The sequence below is a fragment of the Vigna angularis genome, chromosome 3 (genome assembly GCF_016808095.1).
Source record: "Vigna angularis cultivar LongXiaoDou No.4 chromosome 3, ASM1680809v1, whole genome shotgun sequence".
Classification (NCBI taxonomy): domain Eukaryota; kingdom Viridiplantae; phylum Streptophyta; class Magnoliopsida; order Fabales; family Fabaceae; genus Vigna; species Vigna angularis.
Window position 1 is genome coordinate 25,677,081 of NC_068972.1, and position 19,406 is coordinate 25,696,486.

Consider the following 19,406-nt stretch of genomic DNA (forward strand, 5'->3'; position numbering starts at 1 on the left):
AAAATAATATTAAAAGTAAAATAAAAACATAAGTAATTTTTATTAATTTTATTGGTTAAATGTTGTACTAAAATTAATACAAAACATATATTAGGAACTTTTTTCACTAATACTTAAGGGTGGTGCCCTGATTATGCAGTAAGTTGTTGCTTGGGTACCTTTGCGCTTCTCTTTTAATGTAGCTAAACACTTACATACTATCTAATTCATTTTACTCTGTTAATTATGATTTTTCAGAAGTTTCTAGACCAAATTTTGGCATTCAATTCAACCAAAATGGTAACAAACAAAATCTCTGTAAAATTTGATTACCTAAGAAATAAAAAAGAAAACAACATACACACATCAAGGAAAGAGTAATTAGAATCAGGTAATAGAAGGAAATTATAATTTGTGACACTTAATCAATGATAATTTGAGTTTTCCAAGGTATACTAGTGGCATATAAAGGTGTGTTTTCGTGTCTTTAAATCCTCGAAACACTCCTTGCATTGCCAAGGAGAGAAGAACGGCAGGAGCACTGAGGAACCTCAATCTCAGATACTGTTGTGTAGGGTGTGGCATGGGAGAGTCCTGCATAAATAATTCATATTACTTGGCAATCATCCTATGCTCAAATAAGATCAAACTACTAAAGGAACAAGTTAAAATAAACACCAAAGTGAATCCTAAAAGTTCGAAATGCACAAAACCTTTTATTGGTTTTCCTACAGAGCAATAGATCATTGCTCTTGAGCAGAAGCCAAGAAAACTTTCCAGAAACCAAACCTATTACAAAAGAATGGTATAATGGTATCATATACCTCTTTGTAGTAATAACACTTTGGACTTCAAACTTAAAACGAGGAAGGCAAGAAATATAAAATAAATGGACACCTAGAAGATGGCATGCTTAATCACAAATGACAAAGTTAGCAGCATTCCTTCCTTTTTCTTCCCCTGCAACAAAACAACAAACCTTACATAATCCCTTCAAAGAAACACATGGTAACCATATCACAACCAAAAACTCAAAAGTTCAATACTAATTTAGCAACTTGTAATCACAACCAGAACAATTATGTTTAAGCTTTATCATCTTTTGTTAAAGCTTTTCCAACCTGCAATGACAAAGAAAAGTTTAATGAAATTCAATCCAGTATGAAAATTTGAACAAAAAGGTTAGACCATGGTAGTTATTGAGGGTATTAACTAGTAATCACCATTAACTCTCGGAATAGAGTAGCACAGATAGATCAAAATAGCATCCCTACAGTTCTTTCTGCATGATTTCGTATGATCAAATAATTAAGCAACCTTTTACATATTTACGATGCAAATGAAACAATTGATATCTTACTGTGATGTGATAACTGTCCATGGGTAATTCAATAGTAAAAGTTTGCTTCACTTAGACTTTTTAATTCAAACCAAATTTGTCAAATACTCTTAAGATATATCCAAATATTATCATTTGATAAGAAGGGTCAATAACACCCTTGAAGTAGCCGCATTTGGAACCGAGCAGGGAACCCAAAAATTTCTTAAATGAAAACTCGTTCTGAGAATACCATGAAAAGAATAAGGACCAAGAAATAAACCCTTCAGGCTTCACTATCGAAAATTTGGAAACTTTTTTGAAAGGGGAAAATAGAAAGTGAAGTTATGTATACCTAGTTTTGGTGAACTTTTCCATTTATGCCACGAAGAGGCACAAAACCATCGTGTCTCTCCAATCCTCTTTGTCCTTCCAACACTCGACATTGCCTGCACTGGACGATAGAGCAAGAGTTGTTCTAACCCTCAATAACTTTAGCGCAAAGATTTAGGGATTTAAGGATTTAAGGATTTAAGGATTTAGGGATTTAAGGATTTAGGGATTTAAGGGACGAGCAAAGAAGAAGGTTTGAACGAAGAAACTTACCGATTGAACGAATAACACTCCCAAGTGAGCCTGATGTCCAACAAGGTGAGTGAACGCGAGAAGAATGGACGAACTTCTTCTCTTTAAGTGAGCGTGAGCGAGAAGAACGGTTAGTGTGAGACATTCTTCTTCTCTACCAGTGACCGTGAGCGAGTATGAGTGAGAAAGCTTTAGTCAATGAAAACGAGACTTCGGCGCTACCATTCTAGCCGTCTCCACGTGAGTCTGAGAATGAGTTAGGGTTCCAAGGGGAGAGCCAACGAGGAGGCATGACTGATGGAGCGGTCTCCAGTCCCCTCAACCTTGTAATGGAGCACAAGGTGGAGGCTAGGGTTCGAGGAGAGGGTAACACGAAAGAGGCGTTTGCAGCAGAGGTTAGGGTTTCAATGGTGGCTAGAGAAGAAAGGTTGGATAAAAATGGCTTGATGAGAGCGAAGAACAAGAGCTCGAGAGGGAAGAACAAGAGCTCGTGAGGGAAGAAGAGGGGCTCGATGGCTCGATGAGAGGGAAGAAGGAGTCGAGGAGAAATTCGGAGTACTGATTCTGTCTCTTAGGTTTTCTATTAGGTTTAACTTTTTAATTTATTTTTTATTTATTGTAAAATCCTTATAAAACATCTGCACAGAGAATCCACTTGTATACGAATTTTATATACATATTTATCTTTTGGCAAAGCTCCCGCGAAAAGGCGCCACCGTTATATACCAATTTTACATACAGAGAATCCGTATATATATTCTTTTCTATTATATACGGAAAAATCCGTATCTAATTCATCCGTATATAAAATCTGTATATAATGAAATCTTTATCTACGGATCAGAATCTGTATATAAATGACATTTTTCTTGTAGTGTAAGTGCTTAGCTAAAAAGGATGTTCTCTCAGGATTAAAGAGTGAGAGTTGGAGAAATATTCTGATTGCTGGCTAGTAAACAAACCAAAATATCCTTCAAGAAGCATCCTTCCTTTAAGAAGTCAAAGTTTCTTGAATTGGTGCATTCTGATGTTTGTGACCCATTAAAGGTAAAGTCTTTTAGTGATGCACTTTACTTTGTTACCTTTATTGATTATTTTCCAGAAAGCTTTGGGTCTATATACTACAGAGAAAGGACCAAGTGTTTGAAAAAAATTAAAGAATTACATGCTTCGGTTTAGAGGCAATCAAACAAGAAGCTGAATCACATTCGTATTGACAATGATGGTGAATATTGCAGACCATTTGATGATTATTGTAGGTAGTATGGTATTGCACATGAGAAGACTCCTCCCAAAACTTCTACTCTGAATGGTTTAGTAGAGAGGATGAACATGACATTGATTGAAAGAGTTAGGTGTATGCTTTCTAAAGAAAAATTGTCTAAGCATTTCTGGAGTGAGCCATTGCTTACAACAGTATATGTTATTAATCTAAGTCCTATAGTTGCTTTGAACTCAGAGGCGCCAGACAAAATTTGGTTTGGCAAGAATGTTACCTATGATCATTTGTTCGTGTTCCAGAGCATGAAAAATCAAAGTTGGATGTGAAGACATGGCAATGCATCTTCATTGGTTTTGGTCATGATGAATTTGGCTACAGGTTGTATGACCCAGTTGAGAAGAAAGTTGTTAGAAGTCGTGATGTGCAATTCATGGAAGATCAAACCATTGAAGACATTGATAAGGTAGAGAAGTCTCTACACAAAAGAAAGATGACAATGTGACTGATGTTGATCCAATTTGGTTGTCTATTAATGATTTGGATATTGATGTTCATGATGATGAACAACATGGTGATATTGATAATCAATAGGTTGAAGATGGCTTGGATGTTCCTATTGATAATGTTGATGAAGACAAACATGTGTCACAAGATGAGAGTCTTGGTGATGTACCTGAGCTACCTTAAGTTCATCCTAGAAAATCTAAAAGGCCAAAACAACCTTCTAAGAAGTACTTTTCCAATGAGTATGTGATGTTGACTGATGAGGGAAAACCTGAATGCTATGAGGAGGCCATTGAGAGTGAAGAAAAGAAAAAAATAGTTGGATGCAATGTAGGATGAGATGAAATCTCTGCATGATAATCACACTTACGACTTGGTGAAGTTGCCTAAGGGTAAAATAGTCTTAGAGAATAGGTGGATTTTCAGGGTGAAGCAACAGAGCAATTTTACATCTCCTAGATACAAAGCCAGATTAGTGGTGAAAGGATTCAGACAAAGAAATGGTGTTGACTTCAATGAGATTTTCTAACCTGTGGTGAGGATGTCATCCATCAGAACTGTGTTAAGTTTAGTTGCTACTCTGGATTTGGAGGTTGAGCAGATGGATGTGAAGACAACCTTTCTTCATGGTGATTTGGAGGAAGCGATTTACATGAAGCAACCAGTTGGAGGCAAGGAAGACTATGTGTGTAGGTTATGAAAAAGCCTATATGGTTTGAAGCAGCCTTCAAGACAGTGGTATAAGAAGTTTGAGTTTGTTATGTGTGAGCAAGGCTACAAGAAGACAACTTTTGACCATTGTGTTTTTGTCAGGAAATTCTCTGAGAATGATTTCATTATCCTGTTGATGTATGTTGATGACATGCTTATTGTTGGGAAAGATGTATCAAAATTGATAGGTTGAAGAAGCAATTGGGTGAGTCATTTTTCCATGAAAGACATGGGAGTTGCTAGAAAGATTCTTGGTATAAGTATCACTCGTGATAGAATAGAGAAGAAACTTTGGCTATCATAGGAGCATTACATTTAAAAGGTGTTGCAAAGATTCCAAATGGAAAATGCTAAAGTTGTAAGTACTCCTTTTGCTACTCATTTTAAGTTGAGTGTTAAACAAAGTCCTTCAAATGAAGTTGAGAAGATAAATATGAGCAAAGTTCCTTATGCTTCTGCAGTGAGTAGTTTGATGTATGCAATGGTATATACAAGGCCTAACATTGCACATGATGTCGGTACAGTTAGTATATTTTTGTTAAATCCAGGTAGATAGCATTGGAGTGTTGTGTAATGGATTTCGAGGTATCTTTGTGGTACTAGTGGTTTGAGGCTTTGTTTTGGAGGTGATAAGCCTATTTTTGTGGGTTACTCAGATTCAGGTATGACTAGAGACATTGATTCCAAAAAGTCCACTTCAGGCTATTTGGTTCAGTTTGTAGGGGAGCGTTGGTGTCGCGATCGGAATCGCGACGGGACGACGATCCAAAAAAGAAATTTAGGTTTCGAAAAAGAGATTTGGAGTCGCCACCATAGTTTATTCTGGAAAACTACGGAAAAACCACAAAACGATAAAGCACGGTCCACGAAAACCAAAGATTGGGTTCGGGAGTCGGTTACGCGTGGGGAAGGTGTTAGCACCCCACAACGCCTGCCCTAAGGCAGTACCTTTAACTAAATGCACGAATATGATGTGGTTTTCAAAATGTTTAACTATCCCCTAAAATAAAATTCTAAATAAACAAAACATATTTTTTAGTTTTTTTGGGCCCGACAAGGATTGACCTTGCTCCTACGTATTCTCATTCAAAATGAGAAATCAGGGTTACGTAGTTCTTTTTGAAAATGCTTGAGAGATTTGTTTGAGAAATTGATTGAAAGATTTGTATGAGAAATTGATTGAAAATTCGTTTTGAGAAATTGATTGAAAATTTGTTTTGAAAAGATTTTGGGATTTTTGGGAAGTGAACCTGACAAGGACTAGCCTTGCTCCTACGTATCTCCAATCTCGATGGAGAATCAAGGATCACGTAGTTCTGGCTAGGAAGATTGTTTGGTGTTTAAAATTGCCGATGTTTTTGGGTTTTTTGAAGATTTTATACTTTTTTTTTTGTATTTTACTTAAGGAAAAGAAAAGGTTTTTAGCACAAGGACGATGCGCGCGATCACACATGTGCCTAAACCTTTAAAACATATTTTTGTAATTTTAATTAAGAAAGAGAAAAGGTTTTCAGCACAAGGACGATGCGTGCGATCACACATGTGCCAAGACCTTTAAAACATATTTTTTTGTAATTTTAATTAAGAAAGGGAAAAGGTTTTTAGCACAAGGACGATGCGTGCGATCACACATGTGCCTAAACCTTTAAAACGTATTTTTTGTAATTTTAATTAAGAAAGAGAAAAGATTTTCAGCACAAGGACGATGCGTGCGATCACACATGTGCCTAAACCTTTAAAACGTATTTTCATAAATTCCTTTATTTAAATTGTAAATATTGCATTATTAAATATATATTTTAGGATAAGTAAATATCTAGAATAAGTAGATAGAACAAAATAAAATAATAAATAAAAATAAAAATAAAAATAAAAGAAATAAATAAAACAAATGAAATAAGATAGACAAAAATAAATGAAATAGAATAAAATAAGAAAAACAAACAAATAAAAATAACGAGCGTTGGGGGGATCATAAACGGACGTTGAGAATGAGGAGAAATAACGAGCGTTCGTTGCGGGGATTAACGAACGTTCGTTGAGAATGAGGAGGAGTAACGGGCGTTGGGGGAATTATGAACGGACGTTGAGAATGAGGAGAAATAACGAGCGTTCGTTGCGGGGATTAACGAACGTTCGTTGAGAATGAGGAGGACGAACGAGCGTTGGGGGGATTAACGGACGCTCGTTGAGAATGAGGAGAAAGATCGAGCGTTCGTTTGGTGGATAAACGAACGTTCGTTGAGAATGAGGAGAAATAACGAGCGTTGGGGGAATTATGAACGGACGTTGGGAATGAAGTGAAATAACGAGCGTTCGTTGCGGGGATTAACGAACGTTCGTTGAGAATGAGGAGGACGAACGAGCGTTGGGGGGATTAACGGACGCTCGTTGAGAATGAGGAGAAAGATCGAGCGTTCGTTTGGTGGATAAACGAACGTTCGTTGAGAATGAGGAGGAACGAGCGTTGGGGGGAATTAATGGACGCTCGTTGAAAGTGGGGAGAAAGAACGAGCGTTCGTTGGGTGGATTAACGAACGTTCGTTGAGAATGATGAGAAAGAACGAGCGTTCGTTGGGCGAACGTTCGAAAAAGGCTCAAGGTTCTCGGTCGCGCGTTATTTTTGGGCTTGGCCCATCCGGGTGGTTTCTGACCTAGAATCCCCTAGGGGTTCTGCCTTCCCATTCTCATTCACTCATACTCAGCTCCTCCAGAGACTCAAGGTCTCTTTTCCCCCCGAAGGTCCGTCGCCACTACACTCTGAACTGGCCACCGTGACTGCCTCCAGCCAAAACCGGCCGCCGCGAGTTGCTTTCGGTCTCTCTCCCTCTCTTCTCCTCGTCGCGCACGCCGGAGGAACTCTAGCGTCCCTATGCCATGCCGTCGCTGCCCTCGACAGAGCCACCGCCACCACGGTCGGACCTACCACTACCGGAGGTTATGCCGAAAAATGTTTGGGATTTTAGAAGTTTTGATCTGCTGTTGTGGTGTGCTTTATGGTGAGGAAGAAGATGAAGGCGTGGAGCTGGTGAGAAGAAAACGGTTTAAAGGCTCGACTTTATGCGGGTGTTTGGAGATGAAGATGAGTTATCAGTGAAGGCAACCATGGAAGCTTACCGAGACCGTGCTGGGGGGGGGGGGGGGGGGTTTGAGATTTTAATCTGATATTGAAATGTGCTTATGCTTTTGGTTTTTTTTTTTTGTTTTCTGTATATGCCTATTCAAATCCTTTGCTTTGCTGGGGATTTGGCAATGAGCGACTTTGCTGATAATTGCTTTTGGTTGTGGTTTGGTTAGAATGCTTGAGAGGATATGAAAGGGGATGACAATGCAAAGGTTCAGTGGTGGATTAGCGTTTTGCAGGTGAAAGAAATTGGGGATGGTGTTGAAATCACTGGGGAAGGCCGAGGGGTTTGGCTGGATATTGATTTGGTCTCTTTTGTTTGCTTATTTTTTTTAGTACAAGGAGGATCAGGAACAAGGCAATCAGGAGGATGAAACTGAAGATATTAGTGGCAAAGTCGTACATGGGAAGTCACATGGTGAATATGGGAGGGTGATTGTGCGTGGAAGGATGACGACGGACGGGAATATTCATACATCCAAACACACTTAAACAAAGCAACATCACAGTATAATGCAGTATGACTACGCAAGTGAATGGGGGAATAAGGCGTGCTTACCTCTAGGAGCTCCAATGGCCGTTGTTAGCTATGTGAATCCGGTGACTCCTCCTCTTCTTCCAAGCTGGCTTCCGCGTCTTTTTGCAGGTGCCAAAAGTGGTGAATGCCCTCTAGAAGCCCTCACCAATGATCGAAGATGAAGGTCTCAAAGACAGTGTCCAAATCCCCCCTCTTTTCTCTCCCAAAACTAGAATAATCCCCCCCTGCTCTCTCTCTGTGATTGTTTTTGTGCCCTCCTCTGTGCCAAAAATGCTTGTACTGACTTCGTACGCACCCAAATCGCGTTTGCCACCCTGCTCTCCTCCAAAACGTCTCTGCCACCACCTCGGCTTTCTGCAGAAACGGTTTCTGTCCCCTCACGCTCCGCACACATTTTTTTTTAAATTATATTAATTATATTAAAATATAATATAAAAAGGTAAAACAAAAAAAAAGGAAATACTAAATAAAAGGGAGAATAAAATAAAATATGATAATTTATATAAATAAAGATAGAATAAAAACAAAATAATAATAGATAACAAAAATAAATAAATAAATAAAAATAATAATAAAAAACGAAAATAAAAAATGAAAAATAAAAATAAAATAAACTAATAAAAATAAAAAAAATAAAAACTAAAAATAAATAAAAAAAAAACATAGGAGACAATAAAGCCAAAAAAAAAAATCAATCCGGACGAAATTCGGTATTGACAGCTGCCCCTCTTTACTTATATTTTACTAGATAATATGACAAAGTGATGTTTTCATATTATATAGTAAAAGATAGGTAAAGATAGAAATACTAATTTCGTCTGGATTTCTAAGGAAGCAAAATGAAGTAAAATGAATAGGTAACATAAGTTAAACAAATCGATGAAGAATGTGAGATTGCAACATAAACGACCATTGCCGATCAGAGGGCCCAAAATCACAGAAAAACTAGAGGCGCCAGACAAGACTGAGCTTGAAACGCTGACCCAAAACCGTGCTTGAGGGGAACGAGGTGTACAAACCTCGTGGAGGGTATACAAACCCTATGGATGAATGATATGAGGTGTACTAACCTCGTGGAGGGTGTACAAACCCTATGGATGAATGATATGAGGTGTACTAACCTCATGGAGGGTGTACAAACCCTGTGGGTGAATGATATGAGGTGTACTAACCTCGTGGAGGGTGTACAAACCCTCTGGATGAATGATATGAGGTGTACTAACCTCGCGGAGGGTGTACAAACCCTGTGGATGAATGATATGAGGTGTACTAACCTCGTGGAGGGTGTACAAACCCTGTGGATGAATGATATGAGGTGTACTAACCTCGTGGAGGGTGTACAAACCCTGTGGATGAATGATATGAGGTGTACTAACCTCGTGGAGGATGTACAAACCCTGTGGATGAATGATATGAGGTGTACTAACCTCGCGGAGGGTGTACAAACCCTGTGGATGAATGATATGAGGTGTACTAACCTCGTGGAGGGTGTACAAACCCTATGGATGAATGATATGAGGTGTACTATCGTAGAAGAAACTCTTGGATTCAAATCTTTTTTGAAGAAACATTGGTAACTACTGAGCAAAACATTAGAGAGATTTAGATATAAAGGTCTGCTAACCTTTTTCACCACTTCATTTTCCCCTTACGGATTTTTGAACAATTTTCTTTGCTTTCTATGAAATGATGTTATGTTATGATGGTGCATGAATGCATATAAAGGTCTCGCTTTCTCTTTCTTGCACTTTTTTTTCTTTTTTTCTTTTTTTCTCTTTGTTTTTTTTTTTTTTTTTTGGGAATTCTATGCTTGGAATCCGTTGTCAATGTTGACGTCAAACACGATGTACGTTCGAAATGCATTCAATCAAAATAATGTCAAGAAGCAGTGGGTTCTTTGATGCAAGGAAGAGAACGTAACTAGGGGTTCAAATTCCCTCTAGCACTAGCTTGAACTTGAAAAGGTGCGGGAGATGAGTATGAGAGGTAGATGGTTGAATGATTACCTGTGGGTAAGGTTAGCATTTCAATTTTTCTTACTTTGGGAGGTGTTGTTAGTATCTACACATGCATGACCCGCAAGGGCTGCCCCAACTTTGTTGCGTATAGTAAACTCGATTTGGAGAGGGGGAAAGGTTCGGGTAGGAAGGATTGCCCCAATTTGGCGATTCTTGATTGACGGGGAGACTTCACAGTTTTTGTCTTTTCTCTTTTTTTTCGATGTTTTTATTTTCTTTCCTTCTTTTTTTCTTTTCTTTTGAGTGATTGTGTCATTCACCACATCATTTCGTTTCAGGGTTAAATTCGTGAGAAAGATTAGGACAAACAGTCTTCAGTCAGCGTGGACTTTTATTGGCTTGTACCTTGGCCAAAGGTCAAAGGGTTTTGAAAGAAATGGATAATGAAGGCTCAAATAAGTGTTTGGCGGTTAAATTGTTTCAACAAGAATCATTTTCAAGGTGTCGAGTCAACTATCCCTAAAGATTTGAAACTTCGGGCATCCTTTTATTTTCATTGCTGTCTTTTTCTTTCTTTTCTTCCCCTTTTGGGTTGCTTGCTTCGTTGTCTCTGTTGTGTACTTCTTTGAGACTTTATATATTTTTTTATTTCTTTTTCCTTCTTCTTCTTTTTTTCAGAAATCCCCTCCTTGATTTCGGATGCCCTTGATGTACCCTTTAGGTTGACATCGATGTGCTAATGATTCTTGTCAAGGGTGATGAAAACAATTATAATTTATGGTTCAAAGGGGTGCAATTGGATAAACTTCTTTTAACGTTTGGATAAAGAAAAAAAAATGGCCACACGTCACTCTGAATCTTTGCTTACCTTACTTTCTCACGACTTTAGCCCTGGAATAAAACTCGGTAGTGGTTGACACATCGACTTCATTGTTTTTTCTTTCTCTTCTTTCCTCTTTTTTTTTTATATTTTTTTTATCTCCCAATCAACATATCGTTGGGGATGTGTACCATGATGAACACTGCCCCAGTATTGTATTCATGACAATCCTTTGTTTTAATGGGAAACGAAAAGGTTGAGGGTTCAAGTAGTATGAATGCAAATGCTCTAGCCGGAAAAGAACGATGGTTACCCCCGAAACCTTGCATCAGGAGAAGACCCAACTTTGGTATTTTCAAAATTTATTTTGCTTTTCGAAAACACTACGCCCTTGACAACCTCATTGACAACGAATTCAACATGTGTCTTTTCTTTTGCTCTCTTTTTTTTTATTTTTATTTTTATTTTTTTTATTTTTATTTTTTTTTACGACACCCACCAGGACCGAGCTAAGCCGACTGAATACCCATGATGCTTTTATTGACATTCGTTCAATTATTTTCGTTTTCATTCCTCTTTATTTACCTAAACAGCTCAGCGCGACATGCAATAATTTCAGAAAGTATGAACAAAAATTTAATATGCGGTATTTATTGAATGAAATAACACAGATTACAACAATTTAAAAGGCAATGTTAATATTCGCTAACGGCAACCCCTATCACGGAATCATCATACATAGAACTTTTTTACCGCATCAGAATTAACCAGTAACGGTAATTCCTCCCCATCCATCCTTGTGAGAATTAGTGCCCCACCAGAGAATGCTTTCTTCACCACAAACGGCCCTTCATAGTTTTGTCAAACGCCTTTTTCATTCTCCTTTGATACAGCTGTCCATGACACACTGCTGTTAACCTTTTCTCTTCGATAAGGTTGAGTTGGTCGAATCGGGTTTGAACCCACTCAGCTTCCTCTAACTTAGTTTCCATTAACACGCGTAAGGAGGGAATTTCGACCTCAAATGGAAGTACCGCTTCCATCCCATACACTAGCGAGAACGGCGTGGCCCCAGTTGATGTTCGTACTGATGTGCGGTATCCGTGCAAAGCGAAAGGAAGCATTTTGTGCCAGTCCTTGTAGGTGACCACCATCTTCTGCACAATCTTCTTGATGTTCTTGTTAGCAGCCTCTACTGCCCCATTCATCTTTGGACGATAAGGAGAGGAATTATGGTGGTGAATTTTGAATTCTTCACATAACTCCGCCATCATCTGATTGTTCAGGTTGGTAGCGTTATCAATGATGATCTTGTTAGGTAGCCCATACCTACAGATCAACTCCTTCCTTATGAATCTAACCACAACCTTTCTAGTTACGTTGGCATACGAAGCAGCCTCAACCCACTTGGGGAAATAGTCGATTGCGACTAGTATGAAGCGATGTCCATTTGACGCTTTTGGTTCTATAGCTCCGATGACATCTATTCCCCACATCGAAAATGGCCATGGTGCAGACAACACGTTCAGAGTAGTGGGTGGCACATTGATATTATTTGCATATATCTGACATTTCTCACACTTTCTCATGTGTATGCAACAGTCATTTTCCATGGTCAACCAGAAGTAACCAGCTCTTAAGATCTTCCTAGCCATCGAATGTCCATTCATGTGTGTACCAAATGTGCCTTCGTGCACTTCTTTCAATATCAACTCGGCTTCCTTTGCATCCACACATCTAAGGAGAACCATGTCATGGTTTCTCTTGTATAAAACATCCCCACTTAAGATGAAACTGTCGGCCAACCTTCTTAGTGCTCTTTTATCGTTTTCAGACGCATCCTCAGGGTATTCTCGGGTTTTAAGATAACGCTTGATATCAAAGTACCAAGGTTTACCGTCTAACTCCTCCTCGATGAAGTGGCAATATGCTGGCTCTGCATGGCTTTTCATTTTGATTCTTGGTAATTCTGCATCTTGATCAACCTCAAACATTGACGACAAGGTAGCCAGTGAGTCTGCTAATTGATTATCTTCTCGCGGTATATGGTTAAATGTGATCGAATCGAAATACTCCATTAATCCCCTGATGTAAGCTTGGTAGGGAATTAATTTTGTATCCCTAGTCTCCCATTCTCCTTTCAATTGATGGATGACCAAAGCTGAATCTCCATACACATCCAGAATTTTCGCCTTAGACTCAATTGCTGCTCGAATACCCATGGCACAGGCTTCATATTCAGCGATGTTATTTGTGCAGCTAAAACACAACCTTGCCGTCATTGGTATATACTGACGCTCCGGGGAGATAAGCACTGCCCCTATTCCATGTCCCATCACATTCGAGGCTCCGTCGAATAACACTGTCCATGCTTTTTCGTTTCGGTCTTCTTTGTTCTCTTCGAATAAAGCCATGATATCCTCATCGGGAAATTCAGGTTGCATTGGTTGATAATCACAAAGGGGTTGATGAGCCAGGTATTCTGCTAGTGCGCTACCCTTGACAGATTTTTGAGTGACATATACGATGTCGTACTCTGACAATAGCATCTGCCATCGAGCTATCCTTCCAGTAAGAGCAGGCTTTTCAAAAATATACTTGATAGGATCCATCTTGGATATCAACCATGTGGAATGACTCAACATGTATTGCCTTAAACGATGAGCGGCCCATGCCAATGCGCAGCAAGTCCGCTCTAACGATGAATATCGTTGTTCGCAGTCTGTGAACTTCTTGCTCAAGTAATATATAGCGTGCTCTCTTTTGCCATCCTCATCATGCTGACCCAATACACAACCCATTGACTTGTCCAATACAGTCAAATACAAAATGAGTGGCCTTCCTGGTTCTGGTGGACGTAATACAGGAGGGTCATGTAAGTATTGTTTGACTCTCTCAAAAGCGGCCTGACAATCCTCATTCCACACCACAGCCTGGTTCTTCCGTAACAACTTGAACAGTGGTTCACAAGTAGCAGTTAATTGGGAGATGAATCTAGCAATGTAATTCAATCTACCCAAAAACCCTCGAACTTCTTTTTCCGTTTTAGGCGCAGGCATTTCCATTATCGCTCGCACTTTGTCTGGATCCACCTCTATCCCCCTCTAGCTGACAATAAAGCCCAACAATTTCCCGGATTTCACTCCAAACGTACATTTGGCGGGATTCAGCCTAAGCTTATACTTCCTCAATCTCTCGAATAACTTTCTCAAGTTGAGGACGTGTTCTTCTTCTGATTCGGACTTCGCGATCATGTCGTCCACATAAACTTCAATCTCCTTGTGCATCATATCATGGAAAAGTGCCACCATCGCCCTTTGATATGTTGCCCCAGCATTCTTGAGTCCGAAAGACATCACTTTATAACAGAATGTGCCCCACAATGTAATAAACGTCGTCTTTTCCATATCTTTTGGTGCCATCTTGATCTGGTTATACCCCGAAAAACCATCCATGAACGAAAACAGTGAATACTTGGCTGTATTATCAACTAGGGTGTCGATGTGTGGTAATGGGAAATTGTCCTTTGGGCTTGCGCGATTCAAATCTCGATAATCGACACACATCCGAACTTTACCATCCTTCTTAGGCACCGGTACAATGTTTGCTACCCATTCTGGGTATCTCGCCACAGCTAGAAACCCTGCATCGAATTGCTTCTGTACCTCCTCCTTGATCTTCAAGGACATTTCCGGTTTCATTCTTCTTAGCTTTTGCTTTACCAGTGGGCATTCCGGCTTGAGTGGGAGTTTGTGTTGTACAATATCTGTATCGAGGCCTGGCATGTCATTGTAAGACCAAGTAAACACATCCCTAAACTCCCTCAATAAGACACGCAATTTTTCTTTCACTTCTGCTTTCATGGCTGTACCGATCTTCACCTCCTTTACCTCATCCTCATTCCCTAAATTGAGTACTTCAACATCTTCCTGGTGAGGTTTCATCTCCTTACACTCTTGTTCCACTAGTCTCAACAGTTCAGGAGGGGGTTCCGGGTCATCATCACAATCATTTTCCGTATTATTGACAGGGCGCCCAAAATCAGGAATATCGACATAATTACTTTCAAAACATTCATTGTCATATCTGCATTATTTGAGTTTATGAAAAGGAAATAAATAAACGGAAAAACGACGAGGAATGCAAAATGATGATAAAACACAAACGAACACACTTTGATTATCGCGCTGAGCATAACAAACTAAAAGCGTCAACCCGTAAGTCATGAATCCTAAAGCCCCGGGTAAAGCTATAGGATTAATTAAAGTTATTACATCTCATTCAAATTAAGCATCACGGGCAAATCCAGCATCTTCCAGTTGTCGAGTCGTGCATCCGGGGAGCAGGCCCACACGAAACTGGAGCCTTCCGATCCATCTTCATCTCCCACAGCTGCTATGTGGCCAACGTTAACCCAACCAGCGCTGCGAAAGCTCTCCTTGAGGTCACAGATACGAATTCTTCCCACTTTGGGCTCCCGTCTTTCCATCCGAGCCAGACTGCGCTCTCTCCTTTCTTCTATCAGCCTTCTCCTATCCTCCTTGGTGGGCTTGTATCCCAGGCCTTACCTATTCTTGTTCTCGACGACCTCCAGAGGGAATGCTCGCCCCTGTCCATACCTACCCAAACCTTTCCCATGCACATAACCTTCTTTTAGCATGACTTTGGCCATCATGATAGAAGCACGCGACAGATGCGGGTTGACCGCGAATGGCTCCACATAGGTGTTTCCCACGATCTCTAGAGATTGGAAAGTTGTCTCGAGAGCTTCCTCGGCTACTTCAATATAACGGGAGGATGATGGTCCGCTCACCAGGAAATCCTCCTCTCCTGCCACTATCACCAGCTTGTCTCCCATAACATACTTCAACTTTTGATGTAGTGTAGAAGGCACAACCCCTGCAGAATGGATCCATGGGCGACCCAACAGGCAACTATAGGCCGGGAGGATGTCCATGACTTGGAATGTCTCTTGAAAGACACACGGACCGACTTGGACTGGTAGTTCTACCTCTCCCATCACTTCCCTCTTACTACCATCAAAGGCTCTCACAATCATAGAACTTGGTTTCATATGCGTTCCGTCACTGGGTAGCTTCTCCAAGGTTGCTTTTGGCATGACGTTCAGGGAGGATCCATTATCCACTAAGACACGTGCCATCACATGATCCAGGCATTTCACAGAGACATGAAGGGCTTTGTTATGACCTCTCCCCTCAACAGGTATCTCTTCATCAGTGAAGGTGAGGTAATTATTAGCAACGATGTTGCCAACAATGCCCTCGAACTTGTTCAGAGAAATATCCTGCTCCACATGAGCCTCACTGAGTATCTTCATCAACAACTTTCGGTGGGAGGCAGAGTGCATGAGTAATTCTAGCAAGGAGATCCGGGCAGGCATGCGGTTCAACTGTTCCACCACTTTGTACTCACTCTGCTGTATGAACTTTAGGAATTCCCCAACTTCTTCTTCAGATATTTCCCTCTTCTCCTCTTTGTCGGGGGTTTCCTCGGCCTCCACGTTCTTCCCCCTCAAGAACTCCTTTGCTTTTGCAGCCATTGTTGCTTCCCTATCATTGGTTCTTTCTCTCGCCAATTCTGGTGGTGTAAAGATTCGACCACTTCTGGTCATTCCACCAATGCCTGATATGTTTTCCACAGTCGGATTTGCATATTCTCCCTCATCTAATGCAGTTGCCCCATATCTCCATGGGACGGCTTTCTCGTTCTTATAAGGGAAAGGAGTTGGCACTCGGATGACAACAGACGGATTTCCTTCAGTTACCAGTGCAGGGGTGGTCCTAGTAAAATGGATCACCAAGGGTTCGGGTAGAGTCACATCAGATTCTCCACCAATTTGTGTAAATACTTCTTCCTCTCTGACCTTGCGGCACACTTGCATCAGATTTCTATCAAGTAAGTCTTGTAGAAAAATCTTGAATTCCATACATTCCTCAATAGAGTGCCCGGCCTCCGGATGGAGTGCGCACGCTATACCCAGATCATAATCGCCCTTCACTAGGCCCTTCTTCAACAAAGCTTCAAAGATAAACCTCCTAGAACTTCGGATTTCGCCCACATCTCTTATCAGATCATGGTTTCCAACCTCGACGGCGTTCGTCGAGGAACTCCCGTGCCCGGACAATGGATTAGTATCGACGCTGGGCTGGTCCTCTTGAAACTTTAACCAACCCGAATCTATCAGAGCCTGAACTTTGTATTTGAGAGCCATACATCCTTCGGTCGAGTGGCCAACGCCTCCTGCATGATAACTACACCTGGCATTTACGTCATAACCCCTGGGGTACGGCGGCTGTACAGGCTTCATCGGGCAAATGGCGACCAGACCCTTTTTGACTAGGTTAGGTAACAATTCAGTGTAGGTCATAGGGATTGGGGTGAACCTAACAAATTGATTTCCCCTTGGGTTGTTGTTGTGACCCACATTCAGATTTGGGCCCATGTTTGCGGCCGGTCTTGAAGCTTCGGTTGGGATACGCTGCGGTGGATAATACGCTTGTTGTTGTTGAGGCCTAGCTTGGTGAGCAAACGTGGTGTTAGCAGCATAAAGAGGTGGGTTTAAGTATGGTCGATAATTAGGATCGGGAGCTCGTCCTCTCCACACAGGCATTACCGACGCAGCATGTACCTCCCCCTCTTTTTTCTTCCCCTGATTGAAGCTGGGCTTTTTGTAGTTTGTAGCTGCAGGTGGGCCATATGCTATCTTCCCGTTTTTCAATCCAATTTCTATCCTCTCACCAATGATGATGGTGTCAGCAAAATTGACAGACACATTCCCAACCATATGCTCATAAAATGGCGGCTGGAGTGTGTTTACGAACATCGACACCATCTCCTTATCAAACAACGGCGGCTCAACTTGCGCAGCCAACTCTCTCCATCGTTGGGCGTACTCTTTGAAAGTTTCATTGTCCTTTTTTGTCATATTCTGCAGCTGCAGACGGTCCGGAGCAACATGAGTATTGTATACATATTGTTTCACGAAGGCAACAGCTAGATCCGCCCAACAACGAATTCGGGATGGCTCCAGGTGGGTGTACCAGTTCAATGCCACCCTAGCCAAACTTTCCTGGAAAACGTGGATGAGTAGCTGCTCATCATGAGCATACGCCGCCATCTTTCTGTAGTACATGGTCACATGGCTTTTAGGGCAAGTGTTACCCCTATATTTTTCAAACTCCGGCACCTTGAACTTAGGCGGGATTTTCAAGCCCGGAACCAAACTCAATCTGGCCGCATCTCCAAATCCGTAGCTCTCAACTCCCTCAACAACTCTCAACCTCGCCTCCAGACTTTCCAACCTACCCGTAGCTCCAACGAGGCTACCGAATCCCCCAACCATCGTGGCGTGCTGTGCAGCTTCGGCTGAAGAATCCTCCCTAGTAACCACATGCGGTACTGGGGTCACCCGAATTCCATCAGTTGTCGTGGTCTCATTCATTCCCGTGCCCACCATGGGAGCCGACACTAAGACAGGTCCCTGAGTGCCGATTGGTGGTATATTGACAGTCGCGGAGAACGAGAATGAAGCGTGCTCAGCTTCTGAGTACTCTCCTATAGGAGGAGCGTAACCCGGAGGTAAACCATACAGTGGGAAAGGAACATATTGGCTCGCAGCGTTGAACATTGGGGGATAAGGGTGAGCATTCCCCCCAACATGCGCAGATGAAGACTCTCCAGTAGTCTTCATGGATTCAAGCGTCGCCAAGATCTGGCCGATCTGGTCCTTCAACTGGCCAACATCCGTTTTGAGGGACTCCTGTGACTCCTCCCAGCTCGCCATGGCTTTTGAATTTGCCCGGGTCCGGTAGGGATGTCGTGGAAATTTGGTCGTCGTTTTTTTCTCACGCGTACTGTTTTATTATTTTAATTAATTAGATGGAAATGAAACATGCTGAACAAAAGAAAGGATGATGCATGCTAGTAATAGGGGGAAACCACAAGATTGTAATGACATCACTGATGGAAATTAACACAAGCAGATGCTAAACAACATCCCACACCTTTCATTTAAAGGGAAACAAGTTCATTACATTTCTTAAAGGAAACAAATCATAAAGATCTCTAAATACATCAATTTCTAGCCCGAGTGATGAGGGATTTCATCTCGTCTATCAACCGTTTACAGTGATTAATAAAAAGCTCTATTTCTACTGGTGGGCTATAAAAGTGGGTACTCGCTTCAGCTTCCGACACCATTCTGGGGATGTCTTCAATTGCCCCATTTGCCAAAGAAGCCAATTGAGAGAAGCTTTCCTTCCAATGCTTTACGGCCGTTTCTTGCTCTGCGATGTGCTCTTTCATTCGCTTTATCAAGGCCTGATGCCTTTCTTCAAATTCCATCGACCTCCATCGCTCCTCCTGCTCCTCAATGTAATCCTCCATCTGCTTTAACATGGCTCGATATTCCCCTTCAGCCTCTGCCAGCTTCCAGCGCTCCTGATTCAAATCCGCTTCAAATGATGTAGCCATTTCCTTCATTTGATGCCCCGATTCCTGTACTTGGACTTGCGCTTCCCTTAGTCTTTTTAGGGCTTCCCTTTTATCCCTCTTGGCTTCTTCATAGAGTTGTTTCCACTGTCTGCCCTCTTCTAAAGCCACATTCTTCTCATTCACCCTCATGGAT

The 19,406-nt window shown here is 41.2% G+C and overlaps 1 pseudogene; it reads right to left on the minus strand.

The window, feature by feature from the left end:
* Positions 1–11,491: 11,491 nt before the first annotated feature.
* LOC128195833 (uncharacterized) lies at positions 11,492–18,563 on the minus strand (annotated as a pseudogene).
* Between the last annotated feature and the right edge of the window lie 843 nt (positions 18,564–19,406).